Source organism: Canis lupus, chromosome 10, assembly GCF_003254725.2.
Source record: "Canis lupus dingo isolate Sandy chromosome 10, ASM325472v2, whole genome shotgun sequence".
NCBI lineage: Eukaryota > Metazoa > Chordata > Mammalia > Carnivora > Canidae > Canis > Canis lupus.
This window is the reverse complement of record NC_064252.1, coordinates 67,433,556-67,459,509: the sequence shown is the minus strand read 5'-3', so window position 1 is coordinate 67,459,509 and position 25,954 is coordinate 67,433,556. Positions and strand designations below refer to the sequence as shown.

The 25,954-nt window shown below is 40.4% G+C and overlaps 1 long non-coding RNA gene across 1 annotated transcript in view; it reads left to right on the top strand.

The window, feature by feature from the left end:
• Positions 1-21,494, top strand: part of LOC125755971 (uncharacterized) — a 53,511-nt gene extending 32,017 nt beyond the window's left edge. The window contains exon 3 of the long non-coding RNA XR_007413660.1: positions 21,271-21,494. This is a non-coding gene — a long non-coding RNA (uncharacterized LOC125755971). The remainder of the gene's footprint in view (positions 1-21,270) is intronic.
• Positions 21,495-25,954: the final 4,460 nt, after the last annotated feature.

Here is a 25,954-nt window from a genome sequence, read left to right as displayed (position 1 = left end):
AGTGGCCTTCTGATGCAAAAACTAACAAACAAAAACAAACACAACCAAGCAAAAGAACAAATACTAGAAAAAAAGAGCAAGGATACAAATTCTCTGAAAGAATAAAAAGAAACGAGAAGACATGGATGTAAATCCTCAGTTTTGTCAAGGTAGATAGATTGCAAAGCCAAAGGCAAGTAGTGACTTTGGCCAAATGGATTCTAATTTGTTACATCGCAACGAGTCACTACTCTACAGAATTATATGTAGCGAAAGATTGTCTGGAAGTTCTTTCCATAGATTTCAATAATCTCTCCATAGATCATCAGTGTGCTGGGCTGAGAATGGGGTATGAGCTCTTGTTCTTCTTTCTCCTTAAGGCACATGGGTGGGCTTGATCTGCTGGGGTCTTCAGACTGGTTGCCCCGGACTAAGAGAAATCGTACTCATTCGTCCTTAGTCGATGGATTTGAAGATGTACATCTTTTTCCTCATTTCACATTTCCGAAATACAAATGTTTTTCCTTATCAATATTTTGCGATTGCTTTTGGCCAGGTGGGAGTGATGAGGTAGTTGTCATAGTCTGCACATAAATTTAATGAGGTAGTTTTCATATCTTGCACACAGACTCACTAAACCTGGTTGCAGCTGTTCATATTGTCCTAACTTTAACTGAGGGGGTGGGGTACGTCATTGGACTGCTTACACTGAGTTGAGTTCCCCCAAAATGTCTTCATTAAAATACATTACGATTCAACATTGAAGCAAAAAAAAAAGTTATTGTGTGCACAGAATGGCATGGAAACAGAGATGTGGATGTAAATGTGACTTTGTTGAAGCAAAATATGCCATAGGAAGGACGAATAGTCAAATGCTTTATGAGTCTGAGGAAAGGAAGATGCCCAGCAACAGATGAGACGTATCAGAAGCCAAGCTCTGCTATTACAGGTGGGAGAAATTATTCTTTTCTTTCTTAGTGGCACATAAAATAATGGTATATCTTTGGGTGGCTAGATTTTCAGCTTCTAACCTGTTCTGTGTGTGCCATGATATGAACCACATAGAGAAGAATGGTTTTAAGTTCCTGGATTTTGGGGTTTTCTTCACGCCAGCTTTCTGGTAAAGAAATAATTTTAATTCAACTTAACAACTTTAAAATTATTAGAATAAAAGTATTGATTGTATTCAAAAAGAGCAAACTTGGCATTAATTTACCTCTGTTATATGTTATTTTCTATCTAATTTCAGTTTAGCTTCACATGATAAAGATGCAATTGAACTGTGACCCCTAAAGCAGGGATTCACATAAGCAGTGGGCTCTGGGTCCCCCATTGTTATTCCCATTGGGAACAGTGGGAAGTGCCCAGAGAGTTAGAGGTAATAGGCTCTTTCTGTGTTATCTGTGGTATTTATATGACACACCCCAAATGGACTGCATGTGATTAAAAAGAGTACAGCCTCTCTTATTTTTGAAGGTGTAATTAGGGGCTGGCCCCCTACTATCATTGACCTCTTCATCAAAACAATGTGGGTCATTCTGGAAATATAACTCTAGGATATGAATTACAAAATCAAATCATTATATGTAGAAATTATATCAGATAATTTAGTTCAGTTCTTTCATGTTACAAATGAGTAATCCAAAGCCCAAATGACTTGGCCTCCTGGGATCTCAGTTTGTTCAGGGCAATAACTGGGTCTTTGGCACTTGATGGGGGGCCCTGCTACCATCACACACACACTTCTTACAGGGCAAATTTTCATATAAACAAAATGTAGAACTGTTTCTGTCCTTGGTTATGCACGAAACTTTATTACATTTAATTCTTCTACTAAATCCTTGTCCTGTTAGCATTGATGAACATTTATTGAGGTTTTTCACTGGTTAGGGACTTATTAATCCAGAGTTTAACAGACAACTATATCCCAGAAGTTTTTCCTTTTCGGTAATTATAACCTTGGTGATTTTCACCCTCTATTCTCTACTCTTATTTCTATTTTCCCAATTAAAATGCAGAAATCTGGAAGAACATAAATCTGGAAAAATGCATGCTACAGTCTGTAAAAATGCACCAACATAACTATAACCAAGAGGGTGGAGATGGGGCGAGGAGGTAGCAATAGTCATTACCTCTCCTGCCTACTCTGCTCCTTACAGTAGAGTTGACATCATTTGCACGGGCCTGTTAACCAAAAAAATACCTTCTGGATGGAGTGATCCACTGTTCTGGTTTTAGGATAGGACTTTTAAGGGCATATGAAAAATAACAGAGATGGCTTGTCAATATATCTTAGTATACAGCAAAATGAGGTCTACTCTGCCTTTTAAAAAATATTTTGCTGCAGATGAGACTTCAAAACCAAAATTGAAAGGAAGTAATTCATAGTGTGTGTGTTTTTGTAGATTTATGAGTGTACATGACATAATGTATGTGCATGCACATGTATTCCTATGAATTTAATACAACAAAGATTTTTATTCCTTCATAAGGGATCTTAAAGTCTAAGGAGAAGACCATGATCTTATTTCTCCACAAATGTCTCAATTAAGTATCTCTCTTCTCTATATAGAACCTTACATTTCCTTGAATAGTTGTCCTAAGGATGAACTTCATCTTGGTCTTGTGGTTTATCTGGAGCAAGTGTCAAGTATTTCAAATTAAAAAAAAAAAAAAAAAGAAGAAGGTAACAAAGAACTTTAAAATAAGCCAAGACTATAAGAAGGAAGAAGGAAAAAGGAAAAAGAAGAGCCTTTCTTCCCCAGAAGCAAATGAAAGGGGCATGATATAATAATCTGAGGGCCTTTGAAAAATCACATTTGAAAGCCTGGTACCTGGACAGGTGACACATGATGAATATTGAAATCTATGGCCTGAACCACTATAAAAAGAAACAGTATATATATTATAAATCTTTCTCTTGACTATCTATAGACAGACAGAGGCTATTACGGTGAATAATCCATTCCATAAAAAAAGAGTATATGCAAACTTCCATTCAAAATAGAAGTACCTTATTTTACTTAACTCTACCTATTACTATTTTATAACATGAGGAGCTTTGCTAATTTTTTCCTCTAAGGTGTTTCCTTGTTGTTTTAAAAAAACCTTTGGGGAAATAATTCGAAGCATATGGGATTCAGTGTTGAGCCATGCAATGTACACAGAAGAAGAGGTGAAGTATGATGGTCAGTCCCTACCAGGGACTCACAGGGTAACTTAGGGAACCACAGCCAGTGGTGGGCGGTCCTGGGTCCGTGTGTCCCCGACTGTGAGGGGGTGGCTAAGTTCATTGCTGTCATCACTTTTAGCTTTAACCTTCTGTGGTTCATTTGCTTATCTTCCATTATAAAATCTGTGTGGAAGCTTTAGCTGTTCGATCATAAGAGCAAATTTTAGTTAAAAAATGTGAAATCTCCTCCCCCTGAAAATCCTTTTCTGGCCTCAATTACCAGCACATACACTTGCTAAGAAATAAAATTTGTCCATTCGTATTTCTAATCGCTAGCAGGGCATTATATTTTCAAAATGCCATTTGTGATCATTCCCCCTCAATATGGTGAAGCATCCGAGTTGAATGTCAGCCTAGGCTTTCTTCCCTTAGCCCTCGTGTCTTAGTCATTTAAAGAACAATGCTTTTGAGTAACAGAGTTACTCTTTCCTCCTGATTTCTTTTTCTGACAAAATTCAGTTTCCTGGGCGGCTTCTTGGGGGAAAATTCAATCATGAGATGTACTGTAGAAGAGGGCACCATGCTACTTTTAATATTAGCCCCTTTTAATCTGGGTAAGGTCATCGAAGTTTTCTGATTTTTGCCTAGGGAGAACTTTCCCCTTATTTTGTAATTGACTTTATCCCTTTTTTCATTTATTTCCCTGTCTCCTGGTTGTAGCATCTTCTCCCTGGAGTCTCAGGTTAGAAGTTTTCCCTTTTGTGAAACCATGACAGGTGCCTAATTGAATGATGAATGTCCCTTTATTACTCTGTAATTGAACTGCCAGCTTTTTGATTGGTTTGTAGAGATGCTCCCCCCCTCATCAAGCACTGCAGGGGGCTTGGTAGTTGGCAGTCTGGTCCTACACTCCATCTGTCTAATCCCATCTAGCCCCCACTTGCTTTTTGGGGGGTGGTGATAGAGGTAGGGAGTGAGGGGGAGGGGAGTCATAATAAATTATGCTAATTTGATGTGGCTCTGACAATGAGAAGATCGTATTGTTCCATGCATCTTGGGGGTAAATGCTTCAAGACATTTTGTCGTCATGGGTGCCTAGCCTGACAGGACCACGATGAAGATTAATGGGCCTCACCTGAGTGACAGAACAGGGGATTGTGGGGAAGAGAGGGTCATTCATCATACTCTGACAGGTGTCATTCAATCCGACAGCAGCTCCACCGTCACCCGGCGAGCAGTTCCATTTTTCTGCCAGTTAAGCAAGGAGTTTAATAACATCCCCAGAATTAAAACTCATTCTTTGTAGCAGGTCTGACAGCTGAAAATAAGAAAATCAATTCTTCACATGTTATAGCACAGTTAACTGACTGGGGCTTTGACTCTAATTTAGTCTTTGGGCTGCATTTCAAGCAAAGAGCTTTTTGTAAGACATCATCTATTAAAATTTATCCACAGTGCTAACTTTGGTGGTGTTGTTATTGTGGGTGCATTAAAGATTCAGGCTTTCATAGCCAGTGTCCTTTTATTCACTGCGTGTTGAAATGTATCCCCACAGTAGCTGGGTCTCTTCCGCTCCATCCTCATTAGCAATGTTTACTGCTTCTCTCTTCATTAATATTGATCCCCTCCCCAATTACCGGCAACAACAAGACAGACACTAATTTGGAACATTTGGTGTCATTAAACTGTTTGGATTTCAGATTTCAGGAATCTTGGAAAGCAGAGAAGATGGTTCAAAGATGAGAAAGGGAGTTAAACTTTGGGGTTGTAGGGTTGGCCTGATGAATGATGATTCTCATCAACGAAGAGAACAGTGGACTATAAAACATGGCTCTGGATTGCTTTAACTTGTCTTCTCCTCCTGGAGGAGGAGTCTCTTCGTCCACCTCCATGAATCTGGGCTGTCTGAGCCTGTCACTTGTTTTGGCCAATGGGATATAGTGATGCTGTGTAACTTTGGAGACAGGGGCTCAAGAGCTCTACATCTTCTTCCACTCATTGTGAAAGTGAGCCACCATGTACGATGTCAGTTCACCATGCTGTGAGGAAGCCCAAGCTAGCTACATGGAGAAAGAGAGACTACACAGAAATGCACTGAGGTACCAGACATATAAATGAAGAATTTTTGGACCTTTCAGTCTTTCTCAGCTGCCAGCTGCATACAGCCATCTGTCTTGGATGGTCCCAACCCCAGCTAATGCCATATGGAACAGAAAAACTGCCCTACTGAGCACTGTCCAAATTTCTGGCCCACAGAAGTGTGACCAAATGAAGTGGTTGTACTTTAAAGCCATTAACTTTGGAGATGGTTTGTTATAAAGCAATGGAGAGCTGAAATAGAGAAGGTGAGATAATAGGGGCACAGTGCGAGGGAACTGGGTACACTCCTGATTTCTGTAACCCAGGTTTAGAATCCTTTTAGTTTGAGGGGAACATTTTTCCCTTCAAAGGCTCCTTGGTTGAGTAGCTTTGCCTTCTCATGTTGTGTACTCCTCCTACAACCCTCTTCTCCTTTAGGACAGGACAGTTTTTCAGTACATTTTCCTGGGTTGAGAGAAGTTGTGTTAATTGGCTGAAGAGGACTTGTCACATTTATTTTTCTGCTTCTTAGTTCCTTCCATAACCATTTTGTACAGTTAAGGTCAAAAAAGGACTCTTTGAAAAAAATTCTGAAATTGGATATTTAATCCATGGCTTCCCACTAAGCATGATTAAAGGGTTGTGCATTATATGTAGTGATTAAGTTAACCAGATTACTGATCAATGTCACAGGATGCTGTATACACGTATACACAAAGTACGTATAGATAATTATTTTCTTGTGAATCATCTCTTTCTGTTCTCAATAGTAATCAGATTGGTGGAAGACATTGGTAAAATAATCTATTGGGGCATCAAAACAGAAAAAGTATCATATCTCTGTTGCTTACAAGGAGCCAAACACCATAACTGCAACTCTTTATATTTCTGAGTAATAATCTTGGAAAGACCTGGGACAAAAATGTGGGGTGTGGGATAGCTGTCTGTCTAAAGAGAAATTCTATAAAGGCACATCCTAAAAGCACACAGAGGGCATGCAATAGCTATTTTGAATTTTCCAAATTCACGTATCATGCCTATTCATTATAGCAGAACATCAGAAGCTTGGGAAGAGGAGATGAATTCAGAGGGTAGTAGCATCTTGAGAAAGATCTTAAGCCTATAGTTAATTCCAGGGAAAGAAGAAAACTGAAGATCACTGTGGCAATTTTTATTATAATGATTTACACCACAGAGCTTTTCCTTTCCTTGAGGCCATCCTTCAAAACAAACCTCTGAACGTCAGAATTGGGATCATGAAACCAGTAAAAATTACTTGACTGAAGTGTCTTAAAATGAGGCCACTATGGCTGAGGCCATATTTGCTATACTGTTGCTGTGACCTTGAGCGGACTGTCTGTATTGGCATTGCCTTCTTAAGAATTCGCACTGTCCTTAGTTTCAAATTGCCTGGAAAACTCACATGCCTGTTCAGAGTCAGTCTCTTTCAATCACCATACAATTACAGTCCAACTAGGTGATTTGAAGGCATCTCCTTAAGTAACTGCGATATTTTTTCCTATTTCAGATTTTGCTACTGTGTTCCAACATTGGTATCATAAAGGAACCCCAACCTAATACTCCACCCCTAGTATTAAAGAGTGGATCCCCTAGGGTTCATTATGTCCTCCCACTGGGCCTGAAACCAAGAATTAATTACAAAAACAAATTTTTGGCACCTAGAATGATAGGCTCTTTTTAGAGCATCTGGGATGATGCTCCAATACAAAGTATACTATATTCATTGATAGCTTATAAGCTCGTAGAGAGTCTGGCACATAATAAGTGCTCAAAAAAATGATTGTAAATAAGTATTAACAAGCCAATCCATAATTATCATCTGCTTACTGCCTATTGCAGGTAGGAGTTTGCATATTTGAAAAAGGCACATTTGCTAACTTCTAAAGATGTTGAGGCTAGCAAGGCAGTTTTGCATATGGACCAGCCATCGCTGCAAGATAGAAAAAAATAGTCAATAAAACCCACTGCTCTGAATCTATGAATTTCTTAGATCCACAATGAAGTAGCAGACTTTACCATCCAAGTGAAATTTTGGAGGTAGAACTTTGGATTAAGAGTCAGAAGACTTGGATTCTTGTCATGTAGGCTTTGCTGCTTATGAGGTAACTTTGGGCAAGTCACCTCACATGTCTAAGCACCAATTTTCTTACTTATAAAACTGAATTATGGGCACCTGGGTAGCTCATTCAGCTAAGTGTCTGACTCTTGATCTCAGCTCAGGTCTTGATCTCGGGATCATGAGTTCAAGCCCTGCAGTGGGCTCTACACTGGGCATGGAGCCTACTTATGTGGAATATAAGAAACAGTGCAGAGGATCATAGGAAGCAAACTGAGGGTTTCTGGAAAGGAGGTAGGTGGAGGGATGGGTAACTGGGTGATGGGCATTAAGGAGAGCATGTGATGTGATGAGCACTGGGTGTTATATAAGACTGATGAATGACTGAACTCTACATCTGAAACTATGATGTTAGCTAATTGAATTTATATAAAACAAAACAAAACAAAAAACAAACAACTGATTTAGTCTCTAGTCCTCCTACCCAAGGGATCATCTTACATGATGTATATTAAAACAGCCAAATCTTAAGTTAACTGTATGCCCACTACCCTCATCATCCTGTTGTCCCCAAACCAATAAGTCAAAACTTATTTAAATAGTTTTATATTGTGACTTTAACTCCAAACATTATATGTTTAAAAATCTTTAAAATAGTCATCTAGTAGCTCCTGAATTACATAAGTAGCTATATCAAACTTTTATTTTTTTCTAGTGCAGACGTTTCTGCGTAAACACGTATCCCATGGTATCTTTGCATATGCTATAAATGCTTCTCAACAGTAGACAACAAAATGTATACATGGGTTTTGTACATGATAAAGCACAAATGTTAATGGAAGAACAATCTGTATCAAGGAAGTCGTTATTTCTTGGGAACAGAAGATGAAGACAAAGAAAGTGGAAGAAGAATGACAAAAAGAAAAAAGTACTGAGAACAAGCACCTCATCATCAAAGGTGAAGGTTGTATGAAATCAGATGGTTTTGAGCAAAACTCAAAACTTGGGTTTAACAAATGTGCATGCTAACAACTACAGGAGCTCTGATGGCTGCCTTTTTGCTGGGGGTGGAAGAGGGAAAATAACTACCCACTGTAAAGATCCAAACAGGCCAGTAGCGCTGGCATGACAGCTACTTTGTAGCATGACATGTCGTTTCCACTCAGGGAAGCGCGAGCCGGAGAAACAGCATTCCAGTGGGTGGGTCTGATGTCAGGGAGGTGGATTCCATCCGACTTACAGCTGCACCAAAGGCTGACTTTGGCAGCAATTCCTGGGCTATAATTTTATAAACAGTCTTTTCTTTCCAGACTTCCAATGTGAATTTAGACCTCAGCACAGATTCCGCCTCACATCTTTATTTTGTGTCATCACATTCTAATCCGATGACAAACAGTTGGTCTGAGATTTCAGTATATTACTATATTAGTGCAATTTATGTCCTGTGTGGAAGTTGATGATGTGTAAAGGCTATATTGTGGACTCGCCTGGATTCTAATCCAGTACCTAAAAGGATAGCATTGCTGTGGTAGATCGCAGTGGCACTTTATCATGAAGCCAAATGGTTAGTGTGTGGTGCTGGTGCCAGTAGACCTTGGCAGCAATATTAATTTCCTCCCAAATGGGCCAAAGCTCTGCAATTTACCTTTGAACAATCATTATTATAATTTAGCATATCATTGTGCCATTGCTGCTGACACTGTTTATAGGAATATTGTCTTAAAATTTATACTTTACCTTAAAGAAGTAAGACACGTAGAATGGACTGGATCCAGCTGAGGAAGGGAGAGGATAACTACTTAGGTGACTCACAGAGCTGCCACTGCCTAGCCAAGTTGACAGTGGCTTGATTCTCCCTGCTTGGGACGACATGTGGTGCTGGATGGGAAACCAGTTAGCCAAGTGCATTCTCATTCCAAGCCTCCTTCAGTCATTTTATTAAGAGAAGTTTCCACGACTTGAAAGCAATGCAGTCTTCGAGCACACCCGAGAAGAAGTAGACCTGAAATAGATGAGCTCAAGAAGAATAGAAAGTAAATCAATTTCCATTTTCACAAGCCTGAGTCTGCTCATTTTCGGAGAGGACAAATCATGCAGAAAATAGTGCCAAATTACTCATGGTTTAATGACAATTTCACAGAAGAGACAACTGATCTCCCATGTTGTTATGCTCCGGACTATGTCTGGATAGAGGTGCGTTAGGCCTGGATGGGGACATCAGGGCAAGTACTCAAAGCCTCAGGGACCGAAGCCTCACTCCTTTCTTCCCGCCATGCCCTGTTGATGTAAACAAGTTGCTCTTCCCTCGGCAGCTGCTGAGTTCTTCTGCAGCCCTGCATGGGTTGTCGTGTCTCCCTGTGGCTGGCCTTTTATCCTCGCTGAGATAAAAGAGATCAAACAATGTCATGTGATATTACATAAATAAATTCTTGGCAAACTCAACGATTCACATGGTACCCTCTGGTTTAAGACTTTCCTTTGCTAGATCAACAGATATTTTTCAGACCACGTTCCTTTTTCAAGGTGTCATTATATGGGGTTTGGGAGGGACCACTTACTAATTTTGTTGCACTATCTTAAGACTTTTAAAAGAAACAAGAGAGGCTGATGAAGCCTTAAGTCATGGGACTCAACCTAGTTTCTCATAATGTTTAATAGGCAGATGTTAACTTACTGGGCTATTTTTTCCTTGTTACTTAAGATATGAAGTCAGTGAGACATCATCAGATGAGGTGTGGGATACTAGTACATTGTCTACAAGTATGTATCAATTTTTCTATCTTATAAGCCTTGCCTTTATAAACATTTCCTATTTTCTCCACTAGAAGAAAGTTGGCTTGTAAAGCTCTAAACTAGTGCTGTCCAAGAAAAATGTGGCATGAGCCATATAGATAATTTTACATTTTATATTCGCCACATTAAAAAAGTAACAAAAGAGTGAAAGTAATTTTAATAGTACATTTTATTTAACCCATATATCTAATATATTATTTTAATACATACAAAATCATACAAAACATTACTGAGATATATTGCACATCCCTTTTTTCATACTATATCTCAGAAATCCAGTATGTACAAAACATCTCAATTTGGTCTAGCTAGCTATATTTCAAGTGCTCAATAGCCAGATGTGGGTAGTGGCTACCATATTAGATAGCATAGATCTAGACCCCATATGGCTACTCCAACAGTTTTCTTTTTCTCTTCTTTTTTTTCTTTTCTTCTCTTCTTTTCTCCTCTATTTTCTTTTTTCTTTCTTTTCTTTTCTTTCCCCTCTCTCTCTTTCTTTCTTAAAGAATTGTTTGTTTGAGAAAGAGTGAGAATATGAGCTGGAAGAGGGGCAGAGGGAGAGGGATAGAATCTCTAACAGACTCCCCGCTGAGTTTACATCCCATCATGGGATGGGGCTTGATCATACAACCCTGTGATCATGACCTGAGCTGAAATCAAGAGTCAGCTTAACTGATTGAGCCACCCAGGCACTCCTACCCCCAAAGTTTTCAAAGTGTATTTCTGATACCAATGTGCATCTCTAAGATTTTGGAATATTCAGAACAATCTAGTCTAGATTCTGAACAATCTAGTTCAGATTTCATCTGAACATTTTCAGTTTCTCAAGGCATAAAATAAGTGTATATTTGCCAGCAAGATTCCTTCTTACTCACCTTTTTTCAACACCAAAGATGCCAGTATCCCATAGTGAAACCATAAATATTAGACCATTATTCCATCTTTCAATGACATGGCAGAAATTTCGACCAAACAAAGGTGAAAAATGTGTACCAAACGAGGAAGAAAATACTCTTTATTACTTCAGCCAAAATCATACTATTTTCTTAACTAAACAAAGTAACATGATAAGAAAACTCTAGATCAAATTTTAGGCTGTTACATCAGGGAAATACAGATCAAAACCACAATGAGATACCACCTCACACCAGTGAGAATGGTGAAAATTAAAAAGACAGGAGACAATAAATGTTGGAGAGGATGTGGAGAAAGGGGAACCCTCTTGCTCTGTTGGTGGGAATGTGAACTGGTGCAGCCACTCTGGAAAACTGTGTGGAGGTTCCTCAAAAAGTTAAAAATAGACCTGCCCTACGACCCAGCAATTGCACTGCTGGGGATTTACCCCAAAGATACAGATGCAATGAAACGAAGACTATAGTGAGAGATGAAGAGGGACACTATATCATACTTAAAGGATCTATCCAAGAAGAGGACTTAACAATCATCAATATATATGCCCCGAATGTGGGAGCTGCCAAATATATCAATCAATTAATAACCAAAGTTAAGACATACTTAGATAATAATACACTTATACTTGGCGACTTCAATCTAGCGCTTTCTACACTCGATAGGTCTTCTAAGCACAACATCTCCACAGATGCAAAGAAATGCCGGGACACCTGCACCCCGATGTTTATAGCAGCAATGTCCACAATAGCCACACTGTGGAAGGAGCCTCGGTGTCCATCAAAAGAAGAATGGATAAAGAAACTGTGGTCTCTGTATACAATGGAATATTCCTCAGCCATTAGAAGCAACAAATACCCACCATTTGCTTCGACGTGGATGGAACTGGAGGGTATTATGCTGAGTGAAGTAAGTCAATCGGAGAAGGACAAACATTATATGGTCTCATTCATTTGGGGAATATAAAAAATAATGAAAGGGAATAAAGGGGAAAGGAGAAAAAAATGAGTGGGAAATATTAGAAAGGGAGACAGAACATGAGAGACTCCTAACTCTGGAAAACGAACTAGGGGTGGTGGAAGGGGAGGTGGGCGGGGGTGGGGGTGACTGGGTGACTGAGGGGGGCACTTGATGGGATGAGCACTGGGTGTTATTCTATATGTTGGCAAATTGAACACCAATAAAAAATAAATTTATAAAAAAATTAAGCTGTTAAAGATATCCTTGGCTTAGAAATATTCTAGAGCCAGAAAAGTAAGACGATGCTGGTGTGGACTTGTGGTAGAACATTACTTGTGTGCGTGGAAGTAAATGCTCATTAGAGTTGCGGTTGAAATCAGAGGTGATCCTATCCCACTCAGGGACAATGATACCCCACATTAAGCCCACTCTGCCAAGACTTGAGACAGATACCTGATGTAGCTAGTCCTAGCTCATGAATCCTAGTCATTATCTCCCCAATCATTCTAGGGTTTCTGTATTCTCAGCCAACTAAGTAGTTGGGGTCTTCCTCCCCGAGGGGTCTAGCCCTTAGTTGCCTTACCTTTGTCACGTTGTAATTGCTACAATTGTCCTTTTACTCTTCTTCCAGTCTTGACAGTACACAGAGGTGCCCTGTGACTCCTCAAAATCCATATACACTACTCACTGCCCATATTATAAAGCAGCAACACCAATTCCTCATGATGAATCCAGCCAATTACTCTTGTCATTGTGGTAAACTCTTTCATTGCCTCTGGTTCCCCAATAGGCGGAGCTCAACAAGACTAGGCAGTAAACATAAGCTTTCGGTTTATTAAACTCTTTAATGTGTCCTCACCTGAACACATTCCTCAGTCTCCTACTCTACTCCCTACTGGGACCCAGAACCTGTAATCAACAAAATCTCAAGTGAGGGTGATAGGACATCCAAATTCCATAGGTGGATCACCAAGAGATTGTGCGCCTCTGTATTCTAGCTACTGGGGCACAGCACCTTGTATCACATGCAGGGTTTTTACATTCACTACATCCTGGAGCATAGCACCCTAACCCTGTCAGTTGGAAATCATGAGCTGGCATCCTAGTGGATTTTTTTGATTTTGGCCAAGTGGAAATTTTAATATGACATTCCAATGTCTTATCAGCCAACTGCTTCCAACTGATGCCATATATGACAGCCAGGATGGATCCTATGCTCCCATGCTCATGTGCTCATTGTTGCATCTTCTTTACTGAATAATGAGAAGCATTGATCAAATGCTTAGCCAATAAAGGCAAAGTCATTGTTTTGGTTAGTGAATGAAGATGTATGCTGCTTCAAAAGGTTATAATATGAGACTGTGACTGTCAGGGTGATCAAGAAGGCTTTCCTGAGGAGGTGATAATTGAGTTACTATTTGGAAGGTGTTTATAAATTAACTACGTGAGGAGGAGTAGGAAGAGTGGTCCAGGCAGAAAGCACTGCAGGCCCCCCAAAATGAAAGGTCTCCTGACTTTGAGTAGCATTTGGGGGTGGATGATATGAGGAAAGAATGGAGAGAGGGAGAGGACGCAGACCATGAAAGGGCCTTAGAGGTCAAATGAAGGAGGTTTTGTCTTCTCTGCAGTAAAACGGAAAGCCATTTAAGCACAGTGTGTACGAGGGCTTGTGTGTATGAAAAGGAGGTGGGGATAGAGAGAGAATTGGTTTTGCAACTCGTCTTTACAAAGCCCACCCTGGGTGTGTATGGAGAAGACACCAGAAGGGGCCAGAGAGAGGATACGAGTAGATCCATTTGGAGGCCACTGAGTGTCCAGGTGGGAGCTAATGGTAGCTTGGCTGATAGGAAACTTTCAATAAATTATGGTTGCTGGAGTCGTTATTGCTGTCCCATAAGGTAGAGAATAGGCTCGTGCTGGTTGGAAAGCATAAACCTTTTGGATTTAGGTGACATTTTTGCTCTTTCAGGAGTGAGTGTGTCCCATGAAGCGTAGGCGGCAGAGAGAGAAGCAGAGGCACAGCACACACATATCAGTGCTGCTCAGCTGGCACCTCTGCTCATTTTTAAAGTCTGTAACTTGGACCCAAAGCATTGCTTTATTAGTGTGGTGCTGCTCACAACTGAGTGGCCACATCCACAGAAGAGAATTGGATGAGGATGGAGTGGCCTGGATAAACACAGGAGTGAAAAAGGGAGAGTTAGCATGAAGGTTTTTAACCTTTAATTCCTAATCTTTTACTTTTCTAGGGGTTTCAGGATTTCAGATAGCTGCGTTTCAGATCTGTTACTTCTACTACGGAGGGTGAATCTCCAGGCCAGGCTTCTCTGGGTCAAGAGATCTGTTCTGCCTAGAACAGTTCACCACTCACCTCCTTTCCTTCAGTAACATAGTCACTTCTTAGAACGCTAATCAGTTCACGAGTCACTTGCTCCAGGTCTTTTCTGACAGCTCACCCCACCCAGGCTGGGTTGCTGCTTCTCCTCTGTGTTCCCAGAGTCCTTTCTGCTTAGCCCCTTCCCTGCCTTTCCACAGTAGACTCTGATCATATGTCACTCTCTCTGGGCTGGGAAGGCTCAGGTGATGGCATCGCATTCATTTTTGTATCCTTAGCATATCGCCAGAAATTTAAATATAGGCACAAATGAGTGATTGAACAAGGAATGGATAAAAGTAAACACCATGTGCATTTAAGATAAAACACAGACAGATGAGGCTTAATCATCGTCGAGCGAGAGGAGAAGGCTTGTTTGGGGAAGGGCAGCAAGCTTTGCCTGGTGTACTGGTGGTGCTGTGATTGTTATGTAGATGTTTGCTATCTTTTCCACCCCTCCATAGTATCATCCTCTTTTTCTGCTGGGTCGACTCCTTCTCATCCTCTAACACCCTGGGCTGCACTCATGACATTCTTTTGTCTGGTTCTGCGGTGAGGTAAGTGGGCGTAGAGTTGAGTCGAAGGGCTGGTGGGAGGGTAGAGAGGGGAGGGGCCATTGCCCCGTGTTGGGGTCAGCCTCCCTGATTGTGGGTAGGGCTTATACCAATGATTATCAAAATTAAAGTTAGTTACATAATTCATTGTTAGAGGGTTGTTTTAAAAATAATTTTTAAAAACTAAACTCAACTTATTATCCTCTTCAAATTGGTGTCCACGGGTAGAGTATGGAGTCAAAGTATAAAGAAGAAATAGTAATAACCATATATATCACCTTTCAATTCTTGGCCCTGATCCCTCCTACCTCAGGAGTCTTGCACAAGCCCCTTCACTTCAGGGAACCCCAATTTCGTTGTCTGTAACTGGAGATAAAGCTCACTGTTTCCTGATAGAGGTGATGTGAAGACGAAATGATATGACTGCTCCTTAGCACAAAGCCTGGCACATGGCGTGCGGGGGAGAATGTTAGCCAGAGCCTCCGTAATAGATTCGTTTTCACTCTATGCAACTGTATGTTTTAAATCGTTCCATTTGCTCAGTTGTTTCACTTGTGAATCTTTCCAGTACAAGGATCATTCTCATGCATCCGTTCTGCAAATGATTCTGCAGTTATTATCAAGGTTCAGCAGACAAATATAAAAACCGAGTATATCTTAGAATAGGATCATCATTTTGCTCCAGTTTATTTTATCTTTTTGAGCTAAAAATATGTGCTCTACCCTTTTATCCTTTGGAATTTATCAAAACTGTACTTGTCCAAGTTATTCAACCCTGAGTGGTTCTCAGTAGCATTATCTCAACTGGGAGATATAAAATTAGTATAACGTTACCTCCTTCCACTTTATCGGATATGCCTAAACTTAGCCGCTCCGGGGAGCCACGTTCCTGTGAGGTGGGTAAAACAACCACTGTTTTAGCTCCTGGCAAATACAGACGTCTCTTTCAGGAAGAATGGAAATTGGGCAAAATAAATCACTTACCCATAATGACATTTACAGAGATTATTAGCTTTTCTGAAATGTGGTCCATTTAGGGTTTAGACTAAAGGCGACTTATTGTACTAGAGGGAGCATAAGATCAGGGATCTGGATTACCAGTTTAATCCTTACTAGCTGTGTGACCTTGTACAAGTCACTTAATCTTCTCATATTTTATGCTACTGATAAATGAGGCTAAAGTAATACCTTATCTCTGTGAATATTGATGGAGATTTTATTATTGTTGTCATGATATGACGTACATCACCCAGTCCTTTCCCCAGAGGACAGGGTTTCTCAGGTGTGCTAAGATTCAAATACATGTCCATATCAGAGGGCACAGAACTGGTGCTGTCAGCAACAGCGAGACCTATTTATCTCATACCTGCTATAAAATCAACCACGATATACCTATAGTTCTCTAATCCAATCAAGAATATACAAGAGAAAGAGAGAGAAATAAAATGTAAACAATTTACCCAAAGACAAATATGTTTCCAAGATACCAGATTCTTTAACACGGAAAATTTATTGAAGTGGAGCAGACTTTTCTTTCAATGCAGGCTCTAAATGATTCCCCTTTTGGGTAAGTTTGCTGAGCATTAGGAATCCCACTACTTGATTAAGGAAAAAAGGAATCACCGCATAATACAATAAAGTTCCACCTTTTCTAGTTCTTTCAACTTAGTTCATATTTTTATTTCGCTTTGTGATTCTGAGAAGCAATTATCCTGTTACCCGGGGGAGCCACTCTTCAGTAACTTACCTCAGAGTCTCCGTCTCCCCGGGGAGACCTGCCTCTGCTATTCTCATGAAGCTCCATCTCTGAGCCCTCTTCCCTTGGCCAAGGGTGTAAATCAAGAAGCCAGTTCAATTTGGAATTTAGACCTTAGTCTCAGTTGGTGTAAGAAACTGACCGGGTTGTTTATAGCCGTGAGTGTCCAGGTTTTCATCACCACAGACGGTTGGGTGTTTGAGAGCATTCACCTTTAAGATCTCCAGAATACAAGCTGTTGATCCTCTGTGGATTGTAAATTTCTAGAGTTGGGCTTCTTGGTTCTTGCCGGTGAGGCAAGTTTTATGATCACCATTACATGAGCTCTTCTGAAATGTTGGGAAGCTGGGAGCCTCCTTCCTATTAGGAAGCCTTGTCTTGACTTTCATACCAATAAAGTTGTTCTTAGACTAGAGTTCATCCTAATAAGCATCTTGAGAATTGCACCTGAACTAAGAAATATTTCCCCCTCTGTCCTCCCTAAGCCTCGGAATCTCAAGCAGCCTACATGCTTTGAATCTAAGACAAGGCTTACAGCCTAACAGCTTTTTTATCACCTTCCATCAAGCAGAAAAGCCTCCAGGTGGATTAGACTGAGTGTGTAAGAAGCTTACAAGGTAGCAGATGTCAAGCCTCAGTAAAGGTCATTCTATTAGGGCTATTCTCTTTCAGGGCACAGATTTCCTCCTGGACTAGTGTAGACCCGGGAAGGAGGACTTGGTATTCGGCCACAGACCTTTGGAATGCTTAAGGGGAAGGGTTATGCGTGACAGATGTGCACACGGTTTAAGAATCTAAGCTTCAAAGGGGCAGCATGTAATAGGACAATGGAATACAAATGGGAAAATGTTCCTTGAGAAATCTTCCCAAGCAAGAGACACCAGTGATTGCTGGAATGTAATGGCGTTGTGGTTTCTCGACGAAGAATCTTTTGCTTATGCAGAAATAACCCCTTTCTTCATCAGACAAAGTAAGTTAGAAGTCCACACATGGTTCCGTCTGAGAAAGAAAGATTGAGGAAAGTTCTCCACCACCTAACCAGGATTGAAGCCTAACGCTCTTACCTAATTGAATGTGGCACAATGAGTTGCTGAAAGGATACAAAGCCAATGTGTTAGAGCAGAGGGAAAAAAATTGGCTTTAATAAACTCTTCCTAAGAGCCAAGCTCCACATTATGGTGGCAAGCTGCACAATAGCGGAATTGTCTTTGGGATATAAAAACTTTGTACAGAATGTTGGCTTAATGCTCTGGTTCAGTTGAGTTGAGTGACTTTGGCCAAGTAATGGCTGTTGATGCGTCACTCACTGGTGGACCATTGGAGTAATGTGATTAATCCTGCCGTTTATCAGTCAAAATGACTCTCTGTCACCAGTGCAAGTGCCAGGATCACACCAACGGATGGGGGTGAAGCACGGTGCGTTTCTTGAGTTGCTTTAGTCAGCCAGTATCTAGTTGCATAGCACCGTGTTCTCCTGTTCCCAACTTTTCCAAGAACTCTGGCCTTCCAGCCGACATCCCAAATTAATGTCAAGTACAAATGGGTTCTCTGTAAAAACATTTGACTAATTCATTGCCTAGATCTTACCATTTGTGGCCAAATTTCCAGTCTTCCTGCTGAATAACTTCTTGTTGGAAAACGTCAAAAAGGGGGAGACATCAGAGGCTTCTGAGTCAAACGGTTTCCTCCCACACACCTGAGTCACGGGTCAAGGGTTTTACCAATTTCCTCTCTAAGATTTTTGCTAGGCTCCCATCGGAAAAGAGGTTAGTGCCAGATGGGTGGGAAGGAGGGATGTGATTAGGAAATCATTTGTATTTTTTTAATGCTGGATATAATCTTATTGCCAGGGATTTCCATTCACTGTCTTTGAATAGAAATCTGGTATTTCTGAGGAAGTGGTGGTGGTAGGAGGATGTCTTTACATGGCAATACAAAACCTGTCGCAATCTGGTGAGCCCTAAGAGTGTCTTGCTTAAAAGGGTTCTTGTCGCTGGGAGTACTCACTGGAGCCAAGCCAGTTCCCTGGGGAAGGCTGGTGTCTGCTACTTGCAGAGCTGGCTGTCAGGTTGGTCCTGTGTGTTTGTAATTAACTACGATGTCTGGATGTTGATAGAGTGAGTCTGGCCAATGGTTCCCCTCCAAAGAGGGGTTTCCTGGCTAGCTCTCCTGTGTCAGAAATGCCAAGTTGGGAGTTGCTTGGAGACTCCAGAGATGCAGATTTGTTTGGCTGGGCTCCGGATGTGAAGCCAAGTGCCGAGAAAGCAAATCGGAGACCTAACCTGAATTGTAATCAGTGGGCTTCTCCAACCATTTGGCTCCTCTGCTTTCCAATGTTATGTTTAATGTTTTAAAGCATATTTAGTAAACATGTCACTAGCAATTGCCAGTCTTTAGTCTCTCCCCACTCTTTCCTTAATGATTTTTCCCTTTCCTTTTTGGGTTAGTGTGGTAGGCTGGTCTTGCAATGTGTGTGTGTATGTGTGTGTGTGCGCGCGCACGTGTGCACATGCACACACGTGTGCGCTGATGTACACATGTGTATGCATGCATGTTTCAGGCTAGAAAGATTGGCTAGACAGCTTATTTATTTTTACTAGCTCAGTAGCTTGTTTATAGCATCCACTTCTTAGAGGAAGTGGCAAATAAAGGCAAACAATCTTTATTCCTTGCTTTTCTCGTCAAATTTGGCCAAGTCTCCTCTCCTGAGATAGCTGAGTTTAGAGTACTCAACAATTAGCATTAACACAGTCTTAATTTTTAACCTCATGCAAAGTGTACTTTTTTTTTTCCTGAAATGAGTTTGATGAGCAATATTTCTGTGTTTTACCTCCTGTAGACTATAGCCACATTCACCAACCGGGAAGTAGATGGCTTCTCATTAATTCTCAAATGTCAATATGGGATAAAGTTGGGACCCTTGGTGTTCCCAGTTCCTGCCTCCCTCTTATTCCTTATCTCTCCTCCTCCTCCCTACATATATGTTTTACCCCATTTTCTAACTTTGTGTAGATCCCCAAATGTGTTGTTTCCATGTCTCTTGTCTTCACACATTGTATTAGTTTCCTATGGAAACCACAGACGTGGTGGCTTAAGCAGCAAACATTTATTTTTCTCCGTTTTGGGGGCTAGAAGTCCAAAATCAAGGTTCAGCTGGTACGTGTTCTCTCTGTAGGCCCCAGTGAAGAATTTGTTCTATGCCTTCTCCAATTTCTGGTGGCTGCTGGCATTCCTTGGCTTGTGCTCACATTATTCTAGTCTCTGTCTCTCTGGTCACATTGCCTTATCCTCCTCTGTCAGTGTCAAATCTCCCTCATTCTCCCAGTTGTGAAGGATACTTGTGATTACATTTAGCACACACCCAGATAATCCAGGATAATCTCCTCATCTCAAGATCATTAACTGAATCACGTCTGCAAAAATCCTTTTTCCATTAAGATAACATTTAGAGGTTCTAGGGATTAGGACCTGGATGTGCTTTGGGAACTCACACGCATGATTCTCTTCTACCCTTTGTTACCCAGTCAGTGCTTCTCAGACTATCTCTGATAAAAGATCATTTTTTTTAAATTAAATTCCACTTTGTTGCAGACTGATACTTTAAAAGCATCACACGCTTGGACTTTGCAGCAATACCAAATTTCTAAAAGTCTTCTAAACTCTTACTCTTGTCTCAAACCAGGCCAGCAACAGTTTGAAGGCTGCCACTAGTTCACAGAGCATACTTGGAATAGCACTGATCTAAAAGATACCTGTTCATTTAAGCACTATCTTTCCAAGGAATTTTTTTTCGGCTCACCATTTTGGCCCTCACCTATGTTTCTGTAGTTCCTAGAATACTTTATTCTGCTTCTTATCACCATTTTCTTCAATATTTGCCCTCTTCTCTAGCTTTAAGCTCTTTAAAAGCAAGAACCATGCTCTGGTGAGCTTTGAGCCTACCATAGATCCTGATACATAGTAGATGCTCAATAAATATTGTGGAATGAATGTGTGACATTCAGAGGTTTGACCCAAGACAAACAGAAAAAGGACTTTTTTGGGGAAATATGAGGAAAGAATGAAGCTAATAAAAACTTAAAGGACCCTAGGATGGTGTGGTAGATTGCAAAAATGGTCTTCCTATCGAAAGGGGGATCTATTTCCTTATCTTTTAAATCTGGGCTAATGATTTGCCTTGACCAATAGAATGTGGTCTGAACATGAGGTCTGAACCAGCAGTAAGAAACATCACAGTTTCTATTGCCCTTTGCCACCATATGAACAAGTCTGGTTTAGGTTGCTGGAGAATGAGAGACCTTGCAAAGAGACATACCGGCCATCTGTCTGAGCCTTCCAGATATGTGCATAAGCTCAATCAAGAGCAACAGGGACCACAGTAGTCCAGTAGAGCCACCTGGCTGAGCCCAGCCCAAAGTGATAACACACAGAATCATGAGCTACATAAAATGGTCATTATTTTAAGCCATTAAGGATGGGTGGTTTGTTATACAGCAAAAAGCTAACTGATCCAGACAGCTGACAGGACTGCTCCCAGGGCAGAATTGAGGTGTGTTCACATTGTGATGGAGAAGATTAGGGTTAAAGGTCAGAAAACTTTTTTTTTTTTTTTTCCAGACCAAAACACTAACAGAGCCAGCAAGAGAGTTTAACACAGATGTAGTTTGAGTCTCTGGCTATGGATCAGAGTGTGTTAACAGAACTTACACCACCAAGACCTGTCTTTAGTAAGAGTCAACAGGCAGTGGTTGATGTTTGCTCAGCTCATCTCAACTATATAAAAAATGGCAATGAGTTTGTCAGAAATCCACAAACAATACTAAAAAGGTAAGAGGAAAGCAATAGAGAAATACAGCTTTTGACTCTGATAACTACTATTGAACTTGTGCTTTTTGTTCCTCGTGATGCATTTGGTCATCCTCGTGATCATCCCTTCCACGCATACATACTGTCGTCTCCCATGTGCTGGGCAGAGCTACAATCCAGCTATTCAGTGGTGAGTAGAGCAGACACAGACCTCACAGATCTTATAGTTTGGCAGGAAAGACAATCCAACAGGTGACTATTAAGCTTTTAACCTTAGGCTTTTTGCTGACACGTCAGGCCATTCCTTTCTGCCTCTGAGATGCCTGCTATCGTGTATAGCCAGCCTCCATCAAGGCTGTGGCATCTTACCTTTCAGCATGATGCTTACACTACTTCATGACTAGTCTACCATCAACCATTTGAAATCATGCATTGCTAAGTGTTTGATATGGATCATAACTAAATCAAGGGTAGAATCAGAAGATGTGAGAAAAGAAATATAACACAGCAGGTGGAGGCTTTTATGAGCTTACAGGTGAGCCTATTTGTACCAGGCTATGGTGTACATTTTAAATTTCAGCTATAAAACATCTGAGGCCTGGGGTCACAAATCAGATATATTACACCTAATGTTAAAAACTTCTCATAATTGACCATAGTAAATCAATCAGTGTTTTCCGAGAAATACTGGAATTAAAACAAGAGTTGAGTCAAAAGGGAAAAATCTCTAGAGGTTTAGTTTACTTACAGATATTTCTTAAAATATTGAATCCCAATGGCTAGAACTCTGTATTAGAGAGATACTTGAAAGATATTTTTACAAGTTATGGAAGAATGGCTTCCCGAAAGTCATTTATTGTTTGTCAGATGGAACCCAATTTGCTAAATCACTAAAACAGTAAGCTCTTAACTACCTGGGAGCCAATTATTCCAAATCTGTGCTTCTTTGATCCTTGTGTCCATTTCACCTCATATTACCACTACTATGCAGAGGATTGCTGAAGAAGGTAGAGGACACGTAGTTCAAATCAGGTGAAAGTGAACAGCACATCACCTATGCCCATTCTTTGAATAGCTTTGTGAGAGACGGGCTTCATCTTCCTAACAAGGTAGCCTTGTATATTTGTGGATTTTATTTATTCCATTGTCCTTATCTGAAATGACAACAGTAGATCACCATGAGTGAATGAACAGAATACGGTTTTCTATTTCTCCCATTAATTTTGTTTATATCTTTTAGTTTTTTAACATGCTACCCCTCACCCTCCAAAAAAAGAAAAAGCTTACCCTTCCAAAAAGTCCTCAGCAAGGTGAAGTGGAAAGATGGGACCGGGTACCAGGAAACAGACTTCTAATCAATGCTCAGAGACCATCTAACTTCTCAATTTTCAGGTTTTTTATCTAACAAATAGACACAAAATAATACATTCTAGTCTTTGTTGTGGGAGGAGGGTGTTACACTAATCAATGAGAGGGGAGGTACTTTATAGAGATTAAAAGCACTATATAAATGTAATGTAACATCTTATTTTGTTTTATTTGTAATATAACATTTTAAGTTCAAAATCCTTGATATTATGCTCTTTCAAAACTACTCCTGAAACAGCTGTTGGTTCTGACTCAGGGGTGAAGTGAGGTTGTAGAGGGCTGGCTGTGGAAACTTTCCTTCCATGTTTGAAGGTGCATCCCCCTCATCGCTGAGGTCTTTTCTTCTTGTTTTGGCGTCAGAACCCAGCAGCTCATCTTTCCCGGGTTGGCAGTTGGCCATTTGCTGTCTCCCGAGAAACTCTAATTGGCCTAACTTTTTAATTCACAGGCATGACATTAAACTTGGGAATTATAAGATTATTTCTTCCAAATCACAATATTCAGTGTGCACACAGCACATTTTAGGATTTGAAATCTTAAGAGCGTTTCATTAAATTTCTCTGCTGTATCAATTCCAAAACCTTAGAGGCATTTTCCTTAATAAGAGGATACTGTTGAGAATTTGAGTCATTGAATTCCTTTAAATCATTCTCCTTTGATGAAGAAAGCCCTATAGACATCATATCTTGCTCTGCTTAAACTGCAAATGAAAACACACACATCTCCATACAGACCCACACATATATACTCCAGAAACAGGAAATGCTCCATTGTTAAACACTAAGCTGATTATGTCTCTCTATTACATAAAATAAATAAGTAAGTACATCATATATTTCTTAGTGGCTCCAGTAAAGTACGCTTTACCTTTTAAAAACATAGCAAATGTTGACAAAGAGGTCAGAGGCACTCATCAGGTTGGCCACACAGTACAAGGGAAGGGCTCTTGGACCAAGGACCAGGAGACTTCTGCTATGAACTTGTGAGCACGGTAAAACGCTGAACTCTCTGAACCTCAGTAAAGATGGATTGGGCTCAGTAGTATTTATGAGATTCCTTCCAACTTTAATATTGGATTTTGATACCAAGAGCAATTCCAGTCTACTGATTTCTTTGGATTTTACCATGTTTGGGGTCTAGGATAGCTTTTTTTTCCTTCTCTCTCCCTTCTTCCTTTCCTTCCTTCTGTAAGAATGATTTCTATGCTAGTCTGTGATGTTTCTAGCACACTGTTAGGAGTGATAAGATAGTAACAAAGACGGTCCCTGCCTTCATGTAGCTTGTATCAGTGAACCCAGAGAATAAATAATGAGTCCAGTAAAGTCTGTGAAGGATGGCTTCTGCTATCTTGGATAGCCAAAGGTGATGTACTATTTTAGGAAAAGCCAGGTTAGATCCCTGCTGGTCACTTAGGAGGATTTTACTAATTTGTATTGTCTAAAAGGAGAAAGTTTACATGTAGAGGCGAGAGCCTGGAAGGCAAAGGGTAGAGCATCCACTAATGGGTGCCGATCTCCCAATTCTTTGGTCCTACAGTCTGTTTTCTAATCTCTAGACCAGGTGTCCTGACCTGGTCACTTAGCAACAATAGCTGAGTTTCCTATTTGTTAGGGAGAGTACTGACTGCCCCCACCCATCCCCTCCCTGCAACCACAGGGCACTACATGGTTACAGATGATGAACCAGAGAGACGACCTGTATTTTAAATAGCTGCCATGTATGAAAAACTCTTCATGAAAAGAGCTTTTGTCTCCTTTGTTGATATTCAAAAAAAAAGGGGGGGGGGTAAAGATAAGGTGATTCAAGACATAGTTTGGAGAAATTTCCTGAAAAATTGATCTGAAACTAGTGATAATCTTTTGCCAAATGAAACTGGCCCAGATTCCTCAGTTCAGATGCCATCCAGCACCTCCAGGAGTCATTACAACTCTTCTTATCTCCCCCAAGAGGAGTTGACAATCTACAGATTGTCTTATCGCACAAAAGAAGGGATCATCATAGATATCAAATGGAGGTTTATGTCCCTCATTTCATAATCCAGCAAGTCATGCTAGGGAAGCAAGGCCTTCTACGAGGATTAAATGAGTTAGCAGGTGTAAACAGCTTAGCACAGTACTTGACACATAATGGAGGTCCAGGGAATTGTAGGAACTGATAGATACTTGGGTGATAAGTTACACTCCTGCATCATGTGAAGTCACACACACAAAAAAATGCTTAAGTGGTTTGATATGCTGGAAATAAACACAGGCTTTATTTTATTTTCTTTGCTTGATTTTTTTTTTTTTTTTTTTAGTAAAAACTACATATTTATTTCATTTTGTAATACCAGTCAGGTACTCACACGTCAAAATACCACTGCTTTCTCTAGTTGTTATAGGGCCAGAAATTCATCACTTAAGTTTCAATTGTAGAGAATGGGAATTTTTCTGTTTTCAGAATTCTTCAGGGTATTCTTTGGGAGAGGGAGGGAGAACTTCAGCTTCTTTAGACCAGCATCTAATGAGACAGTTGGGAAGAACCAAATAAACCAAATAATTCTTGAAAACAGCCCTCAAATACAATTGTGATCCAAGAGGGAAAATGGAAACTGTTAACTGTTGAGAGACTGCTCCTTATTAGAGCAATATTAGACATTTTCACCCGATTTTTCATTTAAGTCATTTAAGTGAAAGTGGTTATGTCTGTTTTAATAAGTGAGTATATTATGGTTCAGAGGGCTTAAGTGCTAATCGTTAGTGCTTCCATGGTTAGGTGCTACAGTTTAGGATCTGGTTTGCCTAATTTCAAAGTCAGATCCATTTCTCATACTGCCGAAGGTAGGAGGAAGAGTAGACAGTAAGACAAAGGGTTAGGTTGAAGTGGGAGGGCTCCTAAGGCAAAACTGGCATTTGCTTGGGACAAGGCTTGGGATAAAAACAGATAAACAGGAGAATATGCCTATCTTAGTCTGCTTGGGCTGCCATACAGAATACTATAGACTGAGTGGCATAAACAATAGACACTTATTTTCTCACAGTTCTGGATGCTGGAAGTCTGAAATCAGGGAGCCCGAATAGTTGGTTTCTTTTTTTTTCTTAAGATTTTATTTATTTGTTCATAAGACACACACAGAGAGAGGCAGAGG